Source organism: Heterocephalus glaber, unplaced genomic scaffold (assembly GCF_053883595.1).
Source record: "Heterocephalus glaber isolate CG9 unplaced genomic scaffold, H.glaber_assembly_v1.0 deba00000809, whole genome shotgun sequence".
NCBI classification, from domain to species: domain Eukaryota; kingdom Metazoa; phylum Chordata; class Mammalia; order Rodentia; family Bathyergidae; genus Heterocephalus; species Heterocephalus glaber.
In genome coordinates, this window is record NW_028258163.1 from 5,862,442 (window position 1) to 5,887,589 (window position 25,148).

The 25,148-nt window shown below is 37.8% G+C and overlaps 1 pseudogene; it reads left to right on the plus strand.

Moving 5' to 3' along the window:
* The first annotated feature begins 550 nt into the window (after positions 1-550).
* LOC101712221 (ubiquitin-conjugating enzyme E2 D3 pseudogene) lies at positions 551-1,285 on the plus strand (annotated as a pseudogene).
* The last annotated feature ends 23,863 nt before the right edge of the window (positions 1,286-25,148 follow it).

The following is a 25,148-nucleotide window of genomic DNA, read 5'->3' on the forward strand; positions in this document are numbered from 1 at the left end:
TTTTTGTATCATTCTCTTAGTCTCCATTGCATTGATTTCTCCTCTGATCTTTATAATTTCCTCCCTTGTATGAGCTCTGGGGTTGTCCTGTTCTTCTTTTTCTAGAAGCTTGAGGTGCAGCATCAGGTTGTTTAATTGGGCTCACTCTGTTTTCCTAATGTGCATATTCACTGCTAGGAATTTCCCTCGTAAGACTGCTTTCATTGTGTCCCATAGATTCTGATATCTTGTATTGTCATTGTCATTTAATTGAAGGAACTGTCTGATTTCTTCTTTAATTTCCTCTGTGACCCATTGGTTATTCAGAAGTGTGTTGTTCTATTTCCATGTGTTTATGAAATTTTTTGAGTTTCTTTTGCTATGGATCTCCAATTTCATCGCACTATGGTCTGATAATATACAGGGGATAACTTCAATTCCTTTGCACTTACTTAAACATGTTCTATGTGTGAGTGTGTGGTCTATTTTGGAGAATGACCCATGTGCAGCTGAGAAGAATGTGTATTCTGATTTTGTGGGGTGGAAGACTCTGTCAACATCTGTTAAGTTCATTTTTTCAAGAGTTTGATTCAGTTCTAGTATTTCATTACTTATTTTTTGTCTAGTTGATCCATCTATTTGTGACAGTGGCCACCCCACTCTTTTGATTCTCTCCCCAGGCATTGTCTAGCTGTTCCTGACCAACTTGGATCTCCCTAATCACCAGACCATACTCAAAGCAGCACCTTTTAATTTTTTAAGGCCGCAGACACCGAGGGCCGGGATAGCACAGACCATGGCGCTGAAGCAGATTAATAAGAAACTTAGTGATTTGGCCCAGGACCCTCCGGCACAATGTTCTGCAGGCCCAGTTGGGGATGACATGTTCTATTGGCAAGCCACAATTATGGGACCTAATGACAGCCCATATTAAAGTGGTGTATTCTTTTTGACAATTCATTTCCCTACAGCCTACCCCTTCAAACCACCCAAGGTTGCATTTACAAGAATTTATCATCCAAATATTAACAGTGAAGGGAGCATTTGTCTCGATATCCTAAGATTACAGTGGTCTCCTACTTTACCTATTTCTAAAGATTTTTTATCCATTTGTTCAGTGCTATGTGATCCAAACCCTGATGACCTCCTAGTGCCAGAGCTTGCATGGATCTATAAAACAGACAGAAACAAGTACAACAGAATATCTTGAGAATGGACTCAGAAGTATGCCATGAAATGCTACCTTAAAATCAGAATAATCTGCATTATAGCTGGAATAAACTTTAAATTACTGTTCCTTTTTTGATTTTTCTTATCTGGCTGCTCCCTTATCAGACCTCATCTTTTTTAATTTTGTTTTTTGTTTACCTCCCTCCATTCATTCATATGCTCATCTGAGAAGACTTAAGCTCTTCCAGCTTTGGACAATACCTGCTTTTAGAAACTGTAAAGTAGTTACAAGAGAACAGTTGCCCAAGATTGAGAATTTTTTTTAAAAATGGAGCATGTGTATTATGTGGTCAGTGTCTTCACTCTAACTTGGTGATGGGACTAAACCATTTCTCACAGCTCCAACTGCTGAAGAAGCCAGCTCAGCGAGGGGAGATGGATTCTCAGTTGTCATGGCAAGGAAGCAGCATTATTCTAGCAGCATCCATTCTTCTTAAGCCTTCCACTGTTAGAGATTTGAGGTTACATGATATACTTTATGCTCATAACTGATGTGGCTGGAGAATTGGTATTGAATTTATAGCATCGGCCGAACAGAAAATGTGATGTATTTTATGCATGTCAATAAAGGAATGACCTGTTCTCGTTCTACAGAGAATGGAAATTGGAACCCAAACACCCTTTGTATTCCAAAATAGGGTCTCAAAACATTTTGTAATTTTCATTTAAATTATTAGGAGGCTTGGAGCTTTTAGTTAATCTATCTTCCAAAACACTGTTTAATATAGCACTGAGTAAATGATGCAAGTTGTCAATGGATGAGTGATCAACTAATAGCTCTGCTAGTGTTTGATTCATTTTTCTTCAATAAATTGCATAAACCAATGAAAAAAATTTTAAAGCAACAGTTTTTAATTTGTGCATTCATGGCTCTCTTCTTCAATCAAACTTTATTTGTTCCATTTTCACTTCCTTTGGAGTCTTCTTCAAGGACAAACAATGGGGAAAATTGAAGTTCCATGTAGGGATAAAGCTATGACTTTGGACTTATTTGAATAACTTTCTAAGCTACTAAGCAAAAAGGCCACATTTAAGTCCAATACAAACACCTTGTCCTTACATGCCCCAGCCCCCATGGCAGGAGAGAAAATTGTGCTGGTGTGTTTAAAGGCTGAAAGCAAAGGAAGGAAACCTTATGCCAAATAAATTGAAAATAAATGTTATTTTTCTCTAAGGCTGCACTAGTGTGAAAAAAATCTCATTTCAAGAAACAAACTTAGATGTTAGCTCTAACTGTGCCAAAAGTCAGCAATAGTAGCTCTTACTCCACACTTCCCTGAAGAAATTAAGTGCATGCTTTTCCTACGACTGTAAACTCACCATTATTTAGAATCTCCTCTAGCATTCCAGGATTCTACAGTTCAAAAATATTTAGGTTTCCAACTCAAAAATACATCGGGAGGGTTGTTTTAAAAATCGTTTTGGCAACACTATTTGCCTAAATAAAAGTATTAGAAATCTTAGTAGGATAATTAAAATGATTTTTGGTCCTTTCAGAGAAACATACTGAAATTATGTTTTAAAATGTTTTATTAGTACACATTTGTAGTACATGCCATTTATAATCATCTTGGGGGATATTTACATGTACATCATATACCTTGATTCTTTTTTTATTCAAAAATGACCAGAATGGTGATTATGGCCTTTGGAGCCAGAATCACATAATGTCAAAATACCATGTAAAAATAGGTGTTGCCTTTCCTGGGTAAGCCAGGAAATATACAGAAAAAATCTGAATCAAAAGACAAAACTCATCTTAATGCCCACATGATTCTTGATTTTTTTAAGCATCTAGGAGGAGAAAATCAGCAAATCAGAAATGGGCTTGCAATTGAATACTTTTCATATAAGGAATATCCTTTCGGTCTTTATTTAGTGAGTCTTCCTTCCTCACTACTGTTTTTTGTTTTTGTTTTTGTTGTTGTTGTTCTTTTCAATGGAGGGTGGGTACCAGCTTTCCAGTATTCACTCTGACAATCAAAGAGCATGATTCGGTTTAGCTGGCTTCTCCTCAGGTGTACTTTATCAATTCCATATGTAGTTCAGGAGTAAGTATTGCAGGGAGGCCATTCTATAACACAACCCAATGGGCTAGCAAGCTTCACGACTATCTCCGGCATTTACTACCACATGCTCCCCCTCAGTGTCAGTGGTCATCTTAGAAGGCAGAAGTAGCAATTCTTTCTTAGGAAGTTCTGTGACCTCCCAGCACTGGCCCTGGGACTTCCTTCTCAGCTGCACTAGTAAATCCCTCCAGACATTCCCCCTTATTCCATTTTCCCCTCACAATGGATCTCACAAGTCAAGAGTTGGTGAATTTTGGAAGTTCCATGAGAATGAAAATAAGAGTTACTTATTCTTTATTTGGAAAATAATAGTTTATAGCAATGTATTGTTAAAGAATTACCCACTTCCTTATTATAAAAGTTACACTGTCCTGTTCAATATATAAAAGGAAAAAAATTCTACCACCCAAAGATGACTACAGATCGTGTGTGTGTGTGTGTGTGTGTGTGTTTGAAAGCATACTGAGAGATTTTATATCCTACACATTGAACTAAATTATGAGCATCTATGTACATCACTAAAAACAATCTTTGTAACTGATATTTAGTGGCCACATAATTTTCCATTGTATACTTATCCAATTAGATTGACCCAAATGAAATTGCAGATATAAATACTGTGTCAAGATAAAAATATTATCAAAGATTAAAATGGCAATTTGATATGATTAAACCCAGTGAAATTTATTTAATATTTGTTCCCCAGTTTTGAACAGCATGTCTACCTTTTCTAAACTTAAATAATTGACCAATGAATGTTTCTGAACACATTTATATTTATTCATGTATGTAATCACTTCCTCAACATGATATTCAGGAAAAGAAGGAATTTATCTGGAAGATATGAAAACATAGAGGCTTTTAACACCTATTTTGAAATTCCTTGCACAGTGGTTGTGGACATTTCTAATCTTGATTATGTACCCTACCCTACTAATTTTACCCTACCTTCACAAAATTTGAGAATTATATTTTTATCATTGCTAATCATATAAATGAATACTATATGCCATATTTTAATAAGATGTTATTAGCATAATTTTATTTCCTCTGATTTTATTTCAAGATGATTAAAGTACAATTTTAAGTATATGAAATTAGTTGAGAGACAGAGAAGTAAAATCTAAGAATAATTATACTTAATGTCACGATATTACTCTCCTATTATCCTAGACCTAGGACAAACTGTCTCTAATAAAGCATAAGAAACTATAGAGAGGGGCCGGGGACTTAGCTCAGTGGTTTTGCTGCCTGCTGCACAAGCACAAGGACCTGAGTTTGATCCCCAGTACCAAAAAAAAAAAAAAGAAACTATAGAGATTATTAAAATTTAATTGCTGCTATCTTTGACTTATATGAGAATGTTAAATCCCCATTCTAAATAATTCATTTATATACAAAACATATGTGTGGATTTGCCATTTTTCCCTATAAGAAGTTTTGTTTGTTTTCATTTTGTTTTGTTACAAAGCCTTATTCAAAGCATGAGTGTTTTTCCTACCTTTCAAAGTCCTATTCTTCACAATAAAATAAATGTCAAGTGCAGCTCAATTATAAATGTTAACAACTTGGGAGAGAAGGAAAGTGACTGCATGTAACAGAAGCTGGAAGAGAGCAACAACTCTCTTTTTCACAGCCAGTCACTTGGCTTCGTGATGCAGTTGCCTGGAATAACACGGGTTTATGCACAGAAAATCATGATATGTTGTTGAATATAGAGTGGTCCTGAGGTGCAGTCTTGTGACTTACTGCAGTATTTCCATAGCATATCTTTTTCTATTGTTGCTCTTAATATTTGGTGAACTATATATTTTATTGTAATAATTACAAATTTTAATAACTCAATAATTCACAGATTAGTCACAGTGAAGTTAATTCCTAGTACTTATAAGATGACAGAATTCCCAGAACATTATAAGTGCTTAATGGTACAGATTATTAAAAGTAGGGTGATCCTAGAAATTCCAAGATATACAGCTACAGAATCAGGTACGTGCCAGCCTGGCCTCATCATTGGCCTTTTTATCCTGTACCTGGCATCATCTTGTTAAGCCCAGACACAGTCATTCTGTTTCTTTCCGTACAGGTTTATTCAGGAAATTCCTGCTTCCATCGCGGCAAAATCAAAAGACCAGATAAGTCTGGAATTAGAGTCTGAGCGGCATGAAGATGGGGAGTATTGTGGCGGAGGCAGCGGCTACCCCAAGGTATTTTGATCAGCTCTGCCTTTGCCACATGATGAAGGAATTCTGACCATGCTGAGCAAGCTCTGATGTCCAAAAGCATCATTTAAGCCCACCACTGCCTGACTGCCAGCTTCTTATGTCACCATGCATGAAAATGAACAGCAGCACATGGATTCTGTTAATGCATCGCTATTATTCTATTATGTAAAACAGTTCCATCTAAGATTCTCAGATGCCTGGGGGGTCCTTCAGTGGACTCTGCACGCTGACTTCACCTCCTTTGCTCAGCGGTGTACATAGCCACAGACCAGTGAGGCTGAAAGATCTGCTGATGTTAGCCCTGGAGTCCAGTTCCCTGTCACTGTCAACCTGCTGTGCTCCCTGTAGCCTGTGCTCAGCCCCTTAGTGGGTGATTCCTTTCTCCCTCCCCAGACCACTACTCTGCTCCATGAAGCTAAATCCTGCCTTTAGAAAGTCTTTGAATTCCAAATTTAATTCCTGTGGTCTTAAGCAAATTACTATAAATATTTATTTGCAGTAGATACTGTCCAAATTTGGAAAGATCTGAAAAGATACTTGAAAAGGAAAAAAAGTATACAATGATGAAATCAACTTACAGGCATCACAAAAAGAAATTACGTATGAAACTGTCTTATTAAAATTCACAGAACTCAGTGTCGGGGCCATTCTTTCATCAGTGTGTGTGAACTGACTCCCATATGAAAATCTAGCAATCAGTCTCTCATGGCACTGTCCATCTACTCCACAAACACTGAAACTAAACCTGTTGTGAAATAAATTGTGTCTCTGAAATAGTCATGATCTGTTGTGATTCATTTCAATAGCTTCCTGAAAAACAAAAAGGAGTATAATTCTGACTATATACTTTTGAAATAAATATATTGTTTTCTATTAAAAATTCTTTATTTTATAGTATAATTTGAATATATAATCAACAGAGAAATCTTTTTTTTTAATACCAACTGGGGATTAAACCCAGGGCCTAGCTTGTGCTAGGCAAGTGCTCTATCACTGAGCTCTATCTGCAACCATAACAGAGAAATTTTGTATTAAAAGACTAATTTAAATTCTCTTTAGGCAACTTTTAAATGTTTCTTTAAACAGAATTTTTTAAGTCAAAGCTTTTAAATTAAAGGTTAAAAGTTATTGCTTTGGGAGACTTTTGAGGAAATGGTAGATAATAACATGTTATTCTAATGAAGGTGATCATCAATAAAATAGTTTATTTGTCCTATATAAATCTGTGAAATGTTGCCAAGGAAAAAGATCATAAAAGAAAAAATAGTGTAAAAGGATACAGGAGAATTATAAGACAATGAAGGAATCAGTACTAACTTGGAGAAAATTTAAATGATATTGAAATGGCAAATCTACAGAAATCAAAAGTGGAATTTGAAAAACAACACATCCCACTCAGAAAAAACTAAAATATCCTAGCCATTCATTTAGAAAATATAAAAATTATGTACTGCAATTTTTTGTACTATAATCTCATAAGAATATTGTTAGGATAATAAAAATGAATTAATGTTAGAATATAAAAACCGTGAAAAATCTAAAAACGAGAAGAAAAACATCTAGAGACCTTGGTTTAGAAATAGATCCTGACAACTTTCACCGGTAGAGAGGAAATGAAGCTGGACAATCAGCATGAAGAAGATAAGCTTTTCAGAGTGCCCCCTGACCCCAGACAAAAAGAATTGGATTTAAAAAGCAACAAAACAAAATTTGGAAAGGCAGAAACACAAGGAAATGTTTAGGAGACCTTAATGCTAAATCATAAACCAGAAAGAGGAATTTGAGAAGCAAGACAATTCATAGGAGCAAAACTTAGAAACTGATTGAATCAGAAACCTTTGTAAGTGGCTTGAAGGGCTGATTAAAATTCTATGTGAGATGCATTAAAAGTTGAATTTCACTTTCACTTGATAGAGAAAAGCACAAGGAATGCCATCTCAACCTCACAACAAGAAAAAAAAAGGTAACCTACAAATTTCTAAATTTTTTTCAACCCATCTCAAAGTGTTTCCAAGACAACCTGGTTATCTGATTTCCACATTGTGACTATTCCTTGTGAAAGGAACTGGGACACACAAATTCTTTCATGTACGGTATAGTATGAGAAAAAGAAATGGATGCCATGCAAGTAAGTAAGAAGAAAAGAACTGACCCTTAATAAAACCTTACAGGACCAATGTAGCCTACCATGACAGATTAGAATCCATGAGGGAACCAGGTATAAAGAATGTTCACATTCACTTGCCAATGTATTTTCCCCATGAGCTTTCACTGGGGACTAACAAAAAAAGAAAAAAAGAAAAAGACTGAGATAGGGCAGAAGATCTGAGAACCAGCCCTGGGAGGAGTAAACTACTTTAGACTGGATATTATAATGCATGGCTCAGCTACTTGGGAGGCTGAGGCAGGAAGATCCTGAGTTTGAAACTAGGCTGGATAACTTAGCAAGACCTTTTCTCAAAAATAAAATAGCTGGGCATGGTGGCACACACCTATAATGCCTAAACTCCGAGAGGCTGAAGCAGGAGAAACACAAGTTCAAGCCCAGCCTGGGGAACTCAGAGACTCATAATAAAAATAAAAAATAAAAAAAAAATTTGTGGCTATAGCTCAATGCAAACACTCACCCTGGGGTCAATCCCTAGTGCCACTGAAATTAAATGAAATAGTAAAAAAAAATAAAATAGAGCTGGGCATAAAGTTCAATGTTAGAGTGCTTGCCTAGCATGCATAAGGCCCTGGGTTCAATTCCCAACACAAGAAAAGAAAGAAGAGTTTAGAACTCTTCTGTCATGAGAAGCAAGAACTAAATTCTTTATGAATTTAGACCCAGATTTCAGATTCCTTTCTGAGCAGTTAACTGATAGAACACACCAAAAGAAAATCAGCAAGACTACAGCAGTCTTGAAAAATTATTGGCATAAAAGTACTTCAAAATCTCTTATCCTTTAATATCTGTAGGATCCATAGTTATTCCTCCTCTTTCAATAACTGATATTAGTTATTTGTGTCTTCTATTATTTTTCTTGATCAGTCTGACTAGAGGGTTCATCAGTTTTATTTATCATTCCAGTGTTCTACCTTTGTCTTCACTAATTTTTCTCTGTTGTTTTTCTGTCCTCTGTTACTTTAATTTCTATACTTTCCAGTCCTGCTTCTTTGCTTCTGCTTGCTGCCAGCCAATTTGATCTGACAACCAACAATGTAGAATACACATTGGGATCATTCCTTGATGTTGATCATGTGACCTAATTTAAACAATTTAAAGAAAATACATCACAGGATCTAATTTCAACAATCATCAACTAATTTGAAAGGATTAAATTATACAAAATGTTTTCTGAACAAAATGAAATTAGACAAGAAAAAAACAGAAGACATCTAAAATATCTCTCATATTGGAAATTAAGCAATACATTAAGTAACATATGAGTCAAAAAATAAATCATATAGAAAACTAACAAATATTTTCTAATTTTTGGTTGAAAATAAAAAGATATTATTCAACCAAAACAGTGTTTCAAAAGGAACTGCCTAACATTAAATATTTTAAAACAGGAAGAAATAAATTGTCAAATTAATGACAGGAGATTCCAGATTAACAGCTAGAAAAAAGAAAAGCAAATTAAGCCCAAAGTAAGCAGAAACAATAGTAATGAAAAGAACAAAAATCAATGAAGCATAAAACAGAAAAACAATAGAGAAAATAATTGAACCAAAACCTGGAACATTGGAAGAAAAATAAAACCAATGTACTCTTCAGACTGATCAGGATTGCTTCTCGACCTTTAGGTTAAGATCAAGTGTAGACTGACCAGGAAAATGATCCAAGGAGCAAATGGCTAATATCAGTTATTAATAGAAGGGGAATCAATATGGGTTCTGCAAATATTAAAAGGACAATAAGATACACTTTGCCACATTAAATATTGACTATATTATGTATCAGTTGTGATACAATAAACAAAAAGTCAAGAGCCTTCACAAGCTACATTGCCAGCCCCTTTTTTATTTATTTTTAAATTTTGAGACAAGATCCCATCAAGTTGGCCAGGCATGACTCAAACTTGCAATCCTCCTGCCTCTGCCTCCCCAAGTCCGAATCAGAGACTTCACCACCTTTCCAGGCCCAGACATAGTAATGAGTTGTGGCTCAAATCTCCTGAGTAAGGGTATAGGCTAGGAAGAGAGAAAATCTTAGGGTTGAACTTTCAAGATCTTAAAATTTATTTAAAGTTGGGAGAGAGAAGAATAAAAGTAGAAAAGAGGAAAAGGAATGGTTAGCAAGATAAAGGGAAAAATATTATTTTGTCATAGAGGGTAAGAGAATAGAAAGTCATCAAAAAACATTTCGTCTAAAAAAAAAAGTGCTCCAAAAATCATTGTATTATGAACTAGAATATAATTTTAAAATAGCTGCAATTCTAATGAGGAATAAAGTTGATCAAGCAAATAAAAGTAATTTTTTTAAAATCAGGAATGAAATCATGCAGTACCTTTTTCAAAAGAATTTTGAATTTTGTTTAATGCCATTACTTCTTGCCCTAAATTCCACTTTGTCTGACATTATTTTCACTAATCCTACTTGAATTTTTTTCCCTGTCATTAATTGACAATTTTAAAGACTCCACCTCCATTTTTATTTTGTATTTTACTTTGTTACTATAGTTATAACTTTGGGGAAATGAAAGTTTTTGCTTTGATTAGATAAATATAGAAAAGACATAAAATAGAATGTTAGCAAGGATCACCTCTGGGTGTTTGGGTTTCAAAAACGCTTGTGTATCTTTTGTATTAGCTAAATATCTTTATATGATTATGTTAATGTTTCATGTTAGTGGACTTGAAAACAAGGAGACATCATTTCTTACCTATATCATTTTCTTGTTCACTGGGCATCTGTTTACTCTTTTTTAGTTATTTTCTTCTTTTGATCTTTCTCATTTATCTGTAGACACACTGTATTATATGGAGTGTTATATGTTATCTTTATTACCTGTTTTTTGATTATATGTTTTTATATCTGTTTCCAGTCTGTCATTCTATTTTCATTTCATTCGTATTATTGATCATATATAAAAGCTTTAGTGCATATGGAGTAAAATTATCTAGTAATTTCCTATATGTGTTTTTTATGTTATTTTATAATAATCATAATAATAACAATTACAATTTTATAATAATTTTATATTATTTTAATAGTAAAAATCCTAATAAATTCACAGTATTAGGTGACTAGTTACATAAATTGCAATACATTTACTTGCTAAAAGTTATACAACAAAAATCATTTAGTAATATTAAAATGTTTACAATTTTTGCTGAATAGTACGGTAACTACAAACCATATTGTATCTTTTTATTACATATACATATAGAAAAACACACATGAAATAGATAAAAAATTTACAAAGAGCAGTTTCTCTCTGTAGTAAAATTACATGACATTCTTTTCTCTGTGCTTTCTATATTTTTGGTTCTATTTCTTTCAATGTATACAAAAATGGCTTTTATAAGAAAAAAATCTAAAACTATTTTAAAATTAAAAGCAAAGACATATATAAAATGACTAATGAAATGGTATACAAAATTAAATTATTAAGTGGATTCAGTGAGGATAGAGGGGAAGAGACTCATCTAGGGTGTTTGTGAAGTTTTAAATCTGGAAGCTGAAGTGGTCGTGCCCTTCACAAATAAAGAATAGGGGAAAAACACAAATACGGAGGAAAATTGAAGAGTCATGACTTTGAAATGTTGAATTTAGGTTGTCAGTGCACGGTCCATATAATGTAGAAAGTCATAGAAGTACAGGTAAAATTTGAAAATAAATGATTCCACAAAAATATATATCAAGAGAAAAAAATTAAAGATGTAACCCTTACGAAGTAATCAGAAGGGGAGCTACTGGGACCTGAATGTGTCCCCAAAACACCTTTTCTGAACATTAGTCACCAATGCATTAAGAGGTGGGCCTTTAGGAGGTAATTAGTAATCCTCACAAATTACTGCTCCTGGAGACAGGTTCAGTGGAACTAGCTAGTCATTTTGCCCTTCCTCCCTCTACCATGGAAGGACAGTGTTTGTCTCCCATAGAGGCTGCACCAACAGGCATTAGCTTGGAAGCAGAGGTAAGGTCCTCAACTGACACCAAACCTGCCAGGAATGAGTGTTTCCCAGTCTCTGGAATTGTGAGAAAAAAATTTCTGTTGTTTATAAATTACCTAGTCTTTGATATTTTATTATAGCAGCATGAATGTACTAAGACAGAGCCTAAGGAGAAAAAGCAGAGAGCAGAGTTGGGGAAAGAGAACTTGTGTGACAGAGTTCTACATTTCCCATCTTGTAGATGTCAGGGAGACAGGGAAATGGCTTGCAGGAGGAGCTGCTGAGCACATGGGCATGCTGCCATGCTTCACAGTATTCACAGCATCGTTTTACCTCTACTTTCATACTTCTGAGTGGGAATAAATACCCTGAGTCCTCACACCACCTTGTGCTCTCAAAGTTCCCTAACCAGTACTTCGTTCATCTCCCAAGAACTCCAATTTCTGTTGGGTATGAAGAGCAGGAAAATTAGATAGTTAGGAGGTGTTCGGATGTCTTAGTTACTTTTCTCATTGCTGAGACAAAGTATCTGACACTCAAAGTTAAAGGAGGAGTCCGGGATTTAGCTCAGTGGTGCCGCACCTGCCTCGCAAGCGTAAAGTCCTGAGTTCGATCCCCGGTACCACACACAAAAAAAAAGGTTAAAGGAGGAAAGGCGTGTATTGTAAGGGATTTAGGTCATAGTATCCTGGCTCCAAGGCAGGGTGGCATGGCAGAGAAGAAACAGCTCATGAAGGCAGAAAGCAGAAGGCAGCAAGGCAGCAAGGCAGGAAGAGGTGAAGTAACCAGGAAGCAGCAGCAATGACAACAGCAGCCCTCTTTCTGTCCCTATATTTTATCCAGGGTGCATGCCCTTAGGGCAAGTAGCATGCACAGCCAGAGTGGGCCTTCCCATTAACCACACCCAGAACCATCCCAAACCAGTCAGTGGACTAATTCAGTAATCACACACCCCTGATACCAGCATCACACACTCTAGATCCAGCCACTTCTGAAAAGCCCCAACTATGACCTCATGAGGCTGGCGGAGGGGTGGGGGGGGCAATCTAGACACAAGCTGTAACACAGGACAGTGCAATTCTGTTTATAGAGAGAGAAGAAGCAACATTTTCCCCTGTCTCCTGGAACCCCAATAGAAGCATTAAGATTTCTTAACTACCTGGGCCAGATCCTATGGAGAAAAGGACTGATAGGAAGAGAAATATGTCTAGGTAGTAACAGAGAAAAACTAAGTTTAGAAGGCTATGTGCCAGGTGTGGTGGTGTATGCCTAAAATCCCAGTTTTCTAGAGGCTGATGGAGGAAGATTGTAAGTTCAAGCCCAGCCTGGGTATTTTAGGGACTTAGGAGATCTTGTCTAAAACTAAAAAAGGTCTGGGGATATAGATCAGTGTAAAGGCTCTAGTTTCCATCTCTGGTACTGACCAAAACATGGGCACGGAAGGTTAAAGCATTAATTTTTTGAAGAACCATGTCAGGGTAAAGGCATCTGAAAGACCTTCCTCAGGTCATTAGTGGGAGAGAAGGCAACCACATGCTCAGCAGCAGAAGCAGCACGCTGGCTGGCAGCCTTGCATGTGCTGGTCCATGCCAAGCCCAGGCTACTCTAAGGTTTAGGTCTGTGTGGCTGCTAAGTCCTAGGAGACAGGGACCAACCAGAGATCCTCTCCTCTCTCACTGACACGGATGTCTGGGTGTTCCGATTTTGTTTTTGCTTGTGTTGTTTCCTCACCCATTAAAGAGAAGGAAAGACAAGGATTTTTTTTTAAGAAACCCAGATACAGATCAAGTGCTATAAACTACAAAGTGATGGAATAAAAGATTTGGTAACATTAAAAACATACATATGCTAGCTAAAGAAAGGAGAATATAGAACCAGGACTGAAAACAAATTTCAACATTTCCAAGATAAGATTTATGAAAGAAAATCTGTTCTACAATTAAACATGAACCTGCTTGTGATGACATGATGAGAGGTTCTTGTCTGATTGAATTATATTGTCATCACTTTTCCTGGGGACAGAAAAAAAAGGGAAGGGTTGACCCGATTAAAACCACTTAAGTACACTGAAGTCATAGCAAAAAATCTCTGTGGTAAACATCGAAGCAACAGCTTCCTTAAGAAACAGGGGCCCATGAATTTTTCTCTTAAATCCAAAATGAAAAATAAATATGAAAAAAGGACAGAAATTTCATTTTTTTAAAAAGTATTGCCCTTGGAAATAACTAACAAGGACAGTTTGTTCACTGTAGCAGGCCTAATAATTTTAAGGCACCAGTGGGTAATTGGAAGTTTATTATCATTTGAAAAGATCTTTCACTTTAAAAGCCAGGCACCCACCAGCAGTAGGTTGGTGTCAAGCAAAGAGCCAAGCTGAACAGGAGATGCTTACTGTTCGGCTTACAGGTGGTTGGGTCCGTGAAACTATTCTGCAGAGAAGACCAGAGCCTAGTTGGGAGGGGGTCAGGGATTGCAGAAAGAATGCCAGAACATATATTGCAACTGGGACAGGCAAGTTTTATAACCTCAGAATCTAAGCAAGAAAGACATTTCTTAAGCAGACATTGATACAGAAAATGACTTCCAATAATAATAAGAAGAATGGATAATATTTATTAAGTACTTGGAATGTACCAGATAGCATGCTCAGCACTTTAAATATCATATTTAATTCTCGAAACAATTCCATTTTATTGATGAAAATAAGAGTATTAGGGAGACAGAGCAGATTCCCCACACCACATAACTAGAAAGAGAGCCAAGACCCAAACCCACACCAGTGTGGCTCTAGGACTACAATTTTTAAGATCACCACCTCACACTACACTGACATGGAAAGGTTCTTTCATCTCAAAATTTGATTTTGTTTTCTTTAATATATAGCGAGAGCTGCTGACTTATGGTCTTTATTTTAGATTTCACCAAGAACAAGGGGGTGCAGCAAAAATTGCTGGGCCAAGCTCCTGTTGAGGAAGAGGCTATCTGAAAGTCTCTGCTTCTTTTGGGTTATGCTTATGTTTTCATATTTTAATAGTATGGATTTTTTGTGGTACTGAGTATGAAACCCAGGGGCTCACAAATGGTGATATTTAAAGCAAAATGATTAGGTATATCTGGGGTTATGTGGTTTCCGTGGGCACCCCTAACATGAGCAAAGGAAAAAGTGATAGGTAATAAACCAGACATGCAGACAGTTCTGTGGCGACGAGCAGTAGGGCCATTCACTGCGCTAGTGAGTTTTGCGTCTCAGGCACCATCCTTACTTTCACCAAATACATCACAGTTCTCCTGTGGTTGCTCAAGTTCGCCTCCAATGGCTGCAGAGAGAGGTTGAAATAAATATCCCACAAGGGTAGCCTTCTCTCCCTTTTCCTTAGAATCAAGGAAGAAATCCTTGTAGTAGAAACCAGTGTCCCCATGGTTATGAGAACTGGAGATATGGACTCTCCAGGCTTCTCCACCTGCTCCTGCCTGGCAGCCCCTGGTCAGTGAGCTTCTGCCCACACTCTCCACTTACCTCCAGTGACTCCTTCTCCCTCAAGCTGGGGTAAAAATACTCCCTGTCCCCCGTAGTCACCTATTCTGCATTCTGCTCACAACTTTGAAAATCACTTCTTTATTAAATTCTCCTTAAATCATTCATTTTTAGGGTTCCATCTGTTTCATGCCAATAACCTGACTGTCTCAGTCTTATGACAATGAAAACAGAAAAGTTACATTCCCAAAGGAAATGAAATCAGTACTCCATAGAAATATCTCCATTCCTATGTTCATTGACATATTATTCACTACAGCTAAGATACGGAAGCAACCTAAGTGTCCAACAACAGATGAATCCACAAAGACAGTGTGGCACAGCTATACAATGGGATATATCTAAGCTTTAGAAAAGAGGAAATCCTGCTATTTCTGACATCATAAATGAACTTGGAGGATATTATGCTAAGTGAAATAAACCAGATATAAAAATATAGTGCATGGTCTCACATATAGACTCTGAAAAATACTGAATACATAAAGAGAGTGGAATTAGAATACAAGAAGGGTAGTTACCAGATGTGGGGAGGAGGAGGAGCTGGGAGATGGTAGGTCAAAGGGTACAAACTTGCAGATACACAGGACAAATCCATCTAGAAAGCTAATGCACAACAGGAGAACTCTAATTAATCATATTGTGGTGTCGACTAGAAATTGGGAAAGTGAGTAGTTCTAAGTGGTCTTACCTAAAAAAAAAAAAGATTAATAATGGAAAGTCATGGATAGGAAAATGTACTTGACTGTACTAACCATTTCATGATGTACATCATCCTAACATGCTGTATATCTGCAATAGACACAACAAAACATATACCAAGGAAATACTGTAGAGGTCTTCTCTCACCTTCACTGAATTCTCATTCTCCCTCAAATTCATACTCACCACTTCTCATACTCAACATATACGTACTCAACACTTCTCACTCACATGCTTGTTTTTTGCTCTTACCTCTGTAGTTCTCAATTCACATGATGAAGTCTCTGCCCTCTACCAAGGCCACGTTCACCTCCATGCCACCTTCACCCGTCACTCTCAGAGCTGCTGTGAAATCTTTTACTTGGACTCTGCATGGCTGTTGCCTTCAAGGTAGGTGCTGCCTTAGAGGGTATTTTATTCTGCTAACAGCCCCAAAGAACCATGTCTTCCCCCATCAAATCATACAGTTCCACTCTTAAAGGTCCAAATGACACCCTTCTTCATCTACAAAGCCTTTGTCACAAAGTCAGGATCTGTTTCTGTAAAATATTAGGTTTTTTACACTGCTAAACTCAACACAACCAAACTTCTCTAACTCTTCATGCTTGTTCTAAATTGATACTCTTCAGCAAGTATTAAATATATATTCAGTGGTTCTCTGGTTTACCTATGCACACAGTTACCTGTTCCTGAGGTGGCCATGCCTTCCTTCTGAGGTGGATTATCACCAACAATGGATGCTCAGAGACTGCTTCTAAGACTGCTAAGTAGCTCCGGTGCTCTCTCTCTCTCTCTCTCTCTCTCTCTCTCTCTCCTCTCTCTCTCTCATCTCATTCTCTCTATTAGAAAGGAGTCCCTAAAAGTTTGAATCACTAAATTCAATTTTCAACACGTAGGTTATTAAAATGTTCATTCTACACTAAAATCAGCACGGAATGTGTAATAACAGGAAAGAGAAATATACAGACTGTCCATGCTTGGCACAGCAATGAGTCATGTGGGTTAGGAAGGTATGTCTGGGAGTATCGTATGGCTGATTCTCAACCTTGACACAGAAGAGCTTTGTAAAGCATCCCTCACTGCCTAGCCCCATGTAACAGACATTCAGCTGAGCTGGCTCACACTGCGTGCCAGAAGTTTCAATCTAGTTCATGAAATATTTTTTCAACTGCAAAATATGCATTTTTTTCAAATGAAAAAAAAGTCAATCACTCCTTTATCCTTACTCCCAATCCAAAATCATCTTGTGCTTCATGGGACCTAGTTGATTATAACAACTAAACTTCCTTAATTCTCACAGCATTCATGAGTACTTAAGAGTGCTCTCAATCTATGCTCATATTTTAACTTCCATGAATTGAATACTCATACATTCTACAACTTTATCAAGGAGGTACTATTATTATACCCATTTACAAAAGTCAAAGACAAGACTTGGGTTGTTGAAGAAGCTAACCTAAGCCCACACAGTTAATATGGGGGAAACTGAATTCACATTCAGGGTTGTCTAATTCCATATAGCAAGCTTTTTACCACCATATTATACAGCATGTTAGAGTACACAAGTGCTGACTTTATTCAGTGAAATGTAAAAAACAGACAATTTATTTGGAAAAGTGCTCTTAAGAAAGTCTCCCCCAAACAGGGTGCATTCATAAGCCAGGAACAGTACTTGAATCATTCCAAGACAAGAATAAGCAGCTAATTCTTGGAATAGTTCTAGATCCAGTAGCCAGGAAAATCTTCCCTTTCTGCTTCATATCAGAGGATATGGGGGTAGGGGTCCACTAGCTCTTGGATCATGTACCCCAGAGATTACCAGTGACAAGGATTTTCTATGATGGTGTCAACTGCCAACAACTTCAGACTTCAGACTGAACCTGTGATCTTTCAAGCTTCATTGAAGGTCTCTGTCAAGTTAAACTGGTTAGAGGAAGAGAAGGGGCAGTAATGCCAGTGTATCAGTCACTTGGAAAATGACAAGAGCTGTAAATGAGAAAAACTGGCAATACATGAGACTCTTTGGATCACTGACCTGTCCTCATGGATTTCCTCTTCAAAAGACACAGCCATAGATGTAGAAAAGGACCCAACACAACACCCACAACAGAATTGAAGTTGTCCTAAACCTTGGCTTCCCGACTACTGGGGTGTAAGCTTCAAATCTTATCCCATCTCACAGCAACCCCAAAAAGAAAATTTATGTCCCACAGTTTTGCAATTTGTGAGATTCTTTCATGTTCTTGAAGATGTGAGAGAAATAAATTGGGAGATTCTGTGGTTAACCTCCTGGCACTTGTTTTGTACAAAAGCAGCTATGATTTTCTCTAAAATGTCAAGTAAAACTGTTTCATGCCATGCTTTAGCATGGCAACTTGGGAACAGCTACGAGGTAGCTCTAAATCTCCATCCTAGTTGTTTATGTCTGCTATTTTAATTGACACTGAATAAACAATTTGACCATGATAAATACTGGGACCACCCAGCCACTCTCCCTCTCTTCCCAACAGTACATATAATCATATGTATCCATTGAACATAAATGATGATAAGCTTTCATAGACAAAAAGACACTGCCTCTGTGTTGTCGGCGTGAATGCTTCCAAGCAGACACATGAGGACTGGACTTGTCCTAGACTTGTGTGGCCACACTGAGATTTCGTTAAGGGTCTAGTAGCTTGCCATGTTGTTCTATATCTCTGGTTGTTAAGTATTTATTGTCGTCCCTGACATATGTTAATAAATGGCCAGGAACTCATACCAACATTTAAGTTTTGGAAGGGAACTAGGCTCTACAGGGAAGGAACTTTGAAAGGATATGTTTGTAGGACAGCCACCTTTGCTGGTTGCTGCTAGCATGGTCAGCTAATGGTAGGACATCAAAGTAGCTGAACAGAGTCATCCTGGGATTGGTTTCCTGCCTCTGGGAGGAAGAAGGTGCTCAGTACACATTCCTAGTAGTAAAAGTGTCATAGAAAGAGAGTCTTGGCGCTTTGATGGACTCCACCAGCATCCAATAATAAAACAATATCTAATAAAACAAACTAATAAAACAGTATCTGTGAAAGAGGCTGGCACAAAATGGTCTCTTGACAGATCAGAGGTCCCTTTACTTCTTATACATCGATGAAAGTAACAAAAGAGTCTCACGTGATAATTTGTTCACTGAATTAAGTGAATACGCAAAAAGAAACAAGTCCTTTATAAATATTGCAAGACCAAGAAAATTAAAATAATGATCTAAAATGTATTCCCCTACCTTCTGTCTCTCTCTAACCATAGTGTCTTTAAATAACATTTGTAGTAATGCGAAATAATTTATTTTATTCACTGCTATTACCATAGAACCTAGAAAAAAGTCTGTATGCAGTATGACATGTGCTCAATTAATGAGCCTTGAATAAATACATAAAAGTAGATAAACACATAGATACATACTAAATAATATATATAATAAAATGATTGGTAAAATAAACTATCAAGAAGGTCCTATGGTACAACGTTAAGGTCAGAACATAAATTGAAAGGGCTTCTTCCCAATAAAGCCACACTCTGATTAAGTGACCTTAGGTAAGTTCTTTCATGTCTCTTTGATGCATTTTTCATCTATAAAGAGATAATATCTCACTAGGTTGCTTTGAAGATTAAATAATTTAATATACACAAGAATGCATAAATCATAGGCACCATGAAAATATTACCACATCACAACAATAAAAATAAGCACAGTGAGATAATGGAATTACTATGTCACTAAATGGCCAAGATTAGCATGGCTGATTCCATTGGGAAGTAGGTGTTCATTCGGAGTCCCACTTTTCTAAGCAGTTCTTTAATAAACTTGTTGCTTTCTGATCTCAGAACATGTGCATATCTTTCCTGCCACCTGCCCAAGCAATGTGTACAAAGACAATTTTGACATCTTCTGCCTATTTCTTACCCATTGGTGAAAACCAAATGCAGGGACTTCTTCCTACCAGAATTCTTCTGGGATGATCCTCCTCGATCTTCTCAATTCCCACACCCTGTCTAAATTGGATCTTTCTTATCTGTAGTCAGATAATGATCTAAACACAATTCACTGATAACCCTTTGGCCTAGACCATAAACTTTGAGAACTGTGCCCTTCTTTTGATTATCAATTGTCCGACCAGTGTCTGGTGCAAAGTAAGAATGCAGTAAATGTGGAACGAATTAATTATGGTGAATGAGACTTAGGAAGGTTGAAGTTTCCATGGGTCAACATTGCAAAAATTCCCCCTACTGAGGCAAGTTAATAGTTAATCCTCCAAATGTGTTCTAAAGACTGATTCACAGACCTTCCAGAATGTGTGTCCTTGAAGGAGTTAGAAAAATGTCAAGCTGTGCTTGACTGTTTATCTATTAAATGATGTTTTCCTCCTTGTATTTTCCTTGTATGTCTCTTCTAGCAATAAACAGGGTCTCTCTTCTTGCCATGGCACAGATATAGCACAAACCACAGCCTCCACACATTTCTCCTACTAAGGGAACTATACACATTTTCCAAAAATAAAGGGGGAAAGAAGTTAGATGTAAGACATAGAAGTCATCAGCATTTTTTAAAGGTTCCAAAGATCCCTAGAAAAATCAACATTTGTGAAACAACTTTGAACTCTGGCATTCAACAACATTCTCAATGTTCCATACCATAAGTTCCACTTTCATAAAATCAGAAATACATTTCAGGGCTTATTTCATAGCAGAATGCAATAAGGTTCATAAACGTCTCTGTGAAGTTTGAATGTAATAAAGTTCAGCTATAAAACATTTAATATGCAACAGGCTTCTTCACCAAGATGAAGTACTGACTCTATTTAATGGGGCTCCCTTTACAGCATACAAGAAGAAATATTTTTTAAATCTACAAATATTTACAATTCAACCATCAAAGGCAATTTTTTTATCCTCACTACAGATCAGGTTGAGGCAAACTGACATTTGTGATCACTGCACCCAAAATATTTTCATAGAAAGCTCTTATAACTGTTCCCAAAGGGCATTTAAAATCCACTCCTTATTTGGCTATGCCATTCAGTGGTTGACAGATATTTTCCAGCTGCTTCACAACCAGCCTCTCATACAGAATGTGGACTTTTGCTTTGGGAACCAAAGAAACAGGTTCCACTCATCTGTCCAAAGCTGTTTGTGTATGTCATCTTCAGCCTAGCCTCAGTTCTACCACTGAGCTTTTGGACCTTGGGTGGAGCAATCATATTAACACAGTTCTGAGTGTGTTTTACGTGTGCACTTTGGGCTTATAGGGCCAGACCTTTCATAGAAATGGTCACAGAAGTCCACTGGAGAATCTCTTTCTTTTCATGTTTTTACAGGGCTAACAGGACCATATCTAGAAGGATTCTAAAGAAAACTACAGAATGACATCCAAAGCTCACTCTTTCATTTCACTCAGGTTCCTACTGATATATCTTCATCACATCCAGCCTTTCGCTGACCACCCTGATTAAAATAATCCTCCCTATTACACTGTGTGCTCTCATCTTAGTTTACTTTTTAATAATTTTTATTATCCATTATCATGTTTACTCTTTCACATCTGTCTCTCTTCGCTGGAATGTAAGCTTCATGAAAGCAGATGCTTTGTTTCACTCACTCATTGCTGCATGCTCAGGGGCTGGAATTACTGCTGACATCTGTTGATGCTCAAGAAATATCTGTTGGCTTTAGCATAAAAGAAGGGATGAACAACAAAGGTAGGAAATTATGGACAAGTGGTGTAGAGGAAGACTGGAGAAACCCAGGTTGTAGTGAGCCGCTTTCCAGACCCAACATGAAGTCACACACCTCTGCTTCTATTCATGTTATTCCTCTGCCTGTGATGTCCCAATGCCCCAAAAAGACACCTGTCCTAAACACCCAGTGCCAGTGTCACCTGCTCCCTAGAGCTGCCACGGACTTCACAGAGCAGAACTGGTCACTCCCTTCTCCATTATAACTGCACTTTAAGATCCTTTTAACTAGCCCATCCCATCCCTACATACACCTGTTTGTTTTCTACATAACCAGTGTGTTTTCTAACAACATGGCCTGAGGTGCTGCAGTGTCACACAACATGTAGTGATTGGGTGCCAGTTGTTTAAGGCACTGAGGGTCATCAGAGACCAAAATACATAAAGCCTCCTAGCCTCATTGAAATTACACTCTAATAAAAGCAAGCTAAGCACTTGTTGCAAGGAGGGATTTCTTCAATAATATCTGGCTTCTCCTACATCCACAAACCCAGTGTTTTATTATTCTTGACAGATCACATTGGAAGGGCAGTTCTTTATTGAGTGGACAAGGAGAAAGATACGTCTTCCTTTTTAAAGGGTTCCTTTTAAAGGGTTCCAGAGGTTAGAGTGAAAACCCCAACTTTTAGTTAAGAAGAAAGTGAAGTATCAAGTATTTCCTTAGAAACAGGGTGAGAGCATTAAGGGCAGCAGGACCATAAGAGACAATGGGGCAGAGGGCACTGACTGATGGCTTACTCCACTGTCACACTCTGCCTCCTGGAACCGAGCATCATGACCGACAGCAACTGTGGAGATCAGCCTGAAAATTTGCCACGCCAAGTGCAGCCAAAGTTCAGAAAAACCACTCTCAAATAATGGTAAAGAGTATGGCAATCAGTATGTACACAGTTGTGTGTGATACCTTACTTTATAACTAAGTCATTGAAAGAAAAGGGGTCCTAAAGGCCAAGGAAACTCATTTATTCAAGATCCAATGGGATCTTATCTTTCCTAGATGGTCTCTACACATTGTGGATTGCTCCTTTTTTTTCACTGATACCCCCTTGCCCTGCAAATGAAGTGTCAATATTCCCTTTGTTTTTTTTTGTTTTTTTTTTTTAAGATACCGGGGATCGAACTGGGGTCCTTGCCCTTGTGCAGCAGGCGGCAAAACCACTGAGCTAAATCCCTGGCCCATGTCAATATTCTCTTCATCTCAAATCAGAAATAGCTCATATGCCAAGCAAAGGTTCAGGAAATTTGAAAGCAGCTGTCCCTTAAGATATAGAATTATGAGCATCATACCAATCGAAAAATGCCCTAATCTTAACAGGTTTCTGCTACAAAAAAAAGGGGGGGGACAAGGAATGCTTTACTTAGTATCTATTCCCACATCTATTAAAAAGGCAATGCATTCATTTCCAAATATTCAAAAGATGTAGGCTAAATAATATTACAGAATTTTAGGACCAGAAAGGACTTTATCTCATGCATCCTTTTAACTAGTGCTCATACCTTCCTGAAATACCCTTTCTGAGCTGATATTCAGCTTCTCCCTGACCATCCTCAGGGGGGATGACTCAAAGTTCCATTACTCTCACACATCCCTGAAGACATCACACAGCTGATGCTCAGACATCTGCAATGACTTACACCAATCTGAAAAAAAAAACTTTAACAGTCTTATTCCCATTTTTTTTTTTTCTGAAAAGAACACTCACTGGTGGGGGCTGTACAAGTCAGAACCAAGTGCTCCGGCCCAGTGCTCCTTCCTGTGTCTCACAGTCACAAAGAGAATTCTCGAGGAGTTCATTCAATCTGTGTAATCTTTTCAGAGAAGGGCAAAAATAACTTTCTCCCTATTTTTCAAGCTATTTACCTTCATGTCCCCTGGAAACTTTTTAAAAACACTACTTGAAAATCCAGTCTGTAAGCTGCCCTTGGCTCAAGAATCATTAAAAAATTTATAACCTGTTTTTTCTCCTCTCCCTGGAGCTGCTGCCAGGTGAAGCAAAAATCTAGGCATTTGCAACTCAACACCAGTGAGTCTCTGGCTAATGTTATCAATGAGAAGCAGCAGTCACAGTCACCTCTGACACGGACGTTGGATGGGCCATGGTCCTCTGCCTTTGCTGATGTGCACAGCCTGGCCCTTTTCCACCGTGGCAGTGCTCTGGGATTTGGGGGTTTAGGGTAGAGGCTTCCAGGCCTGGGCACTGGTTCAGACAAAGACAATTTTCCTGCCTGCCAAGACCTCTCTGGAAAGCTCAAGAGGACAGACTGTCTTGGGAGGCTCCAGATATTTCCTGCTGGGGATGTCCAAGTGATGATGGCAATGACATGCAATGCCCAGCTGAGGCCCTAGTGGTAGTATACAACCCTGTCAAGGCAGCCCAAATGAATGTCCCAATTTAATCATCCAATGCTAGGGGTGGCATATGGGAGCTCATATATCGTGAAAAATAAAGATTTTTCTGCCTAAGCTCCTTGGAGTATTTTCAACAACAGAACTTTAGCCAAGCCTACGAAAAGCAAAAGAATTCTCTTTAGTCACCTGCTTGGGATGACAAACTTGAGTCTTGGGAAAGATTTAATTGCACACTGGGGCCAGTCACTGTCTGTTCTTCTAGGTTATCCTCTACCTCACCTTCCTGACCATCTGTTGTTAGGAAAGGATTTCTCAACTGGGAAATGGGGCCGGGGTGGCAACTGTAGTCTATCATTCAGGTTCTCTTATTCCTTTTGTATTGCCAAGTTTTCATACTCCATCTTCACATAAAATTTATCAAATAATTCTGATGAAAAATAGAGGCTTTTTTGGAAACTTGGAAAATAAAAATAAGACAGGGCTCTCTACTCTTCTCTCTGACAAAAAGTAAAAGTATATGCATTAAAGTGTGTGTGCCAACACTAAACAATTGGCCTGAAGAAATTCTTAGTTTTCTAGCTGCTAATGCTTTTGGCTGATTTCTACTCTTTTTTTTATTTTAGTTTTTCCAGTCCCAGGAATCAAACTCAGGATTTTGTGCTTGCTGGTCAGGCACTGCACCACTGAGCTACTTCCCTAGCTGGATTTCTACTCTTCCCTAGGGATCAAAGGACTGGATTCCTTAGTTATACGAATACCAATCCAGAGAGCTGAGGCTGTTAAATCCCAATTTATTTTACTTAGTAGGATAGAAAAGGAGTTTGGATGGCCTCCTGACATAGTCAAGGGTTGCCTGAGGCTCGCCACATTTCAAAGAAAAGTGTATACTAACACCACCCTTTCACACAAAAAATGTGGCACAATGTTAGGTGTGACAATATGAATGGCCCACATCATCCAGACCATCCAGCCCCTGAACCTTGGTTACCTGCTGTTATGTGTCATTCTCTGCTTACTTCATGCATACTAGTCTTACCTGGCCAAAACCACCGTGCAAACGCACTGAAAGCATGAATCAAGTCTTCTGCTCCTTTTCTCTCTCGAGAAGCAAAGTATGATCGTGAAGTTCCATAGTAACACCCACCAGAAGACGTTGGGACTGAGGGAAAGAGAATCTCGTCTATGTGA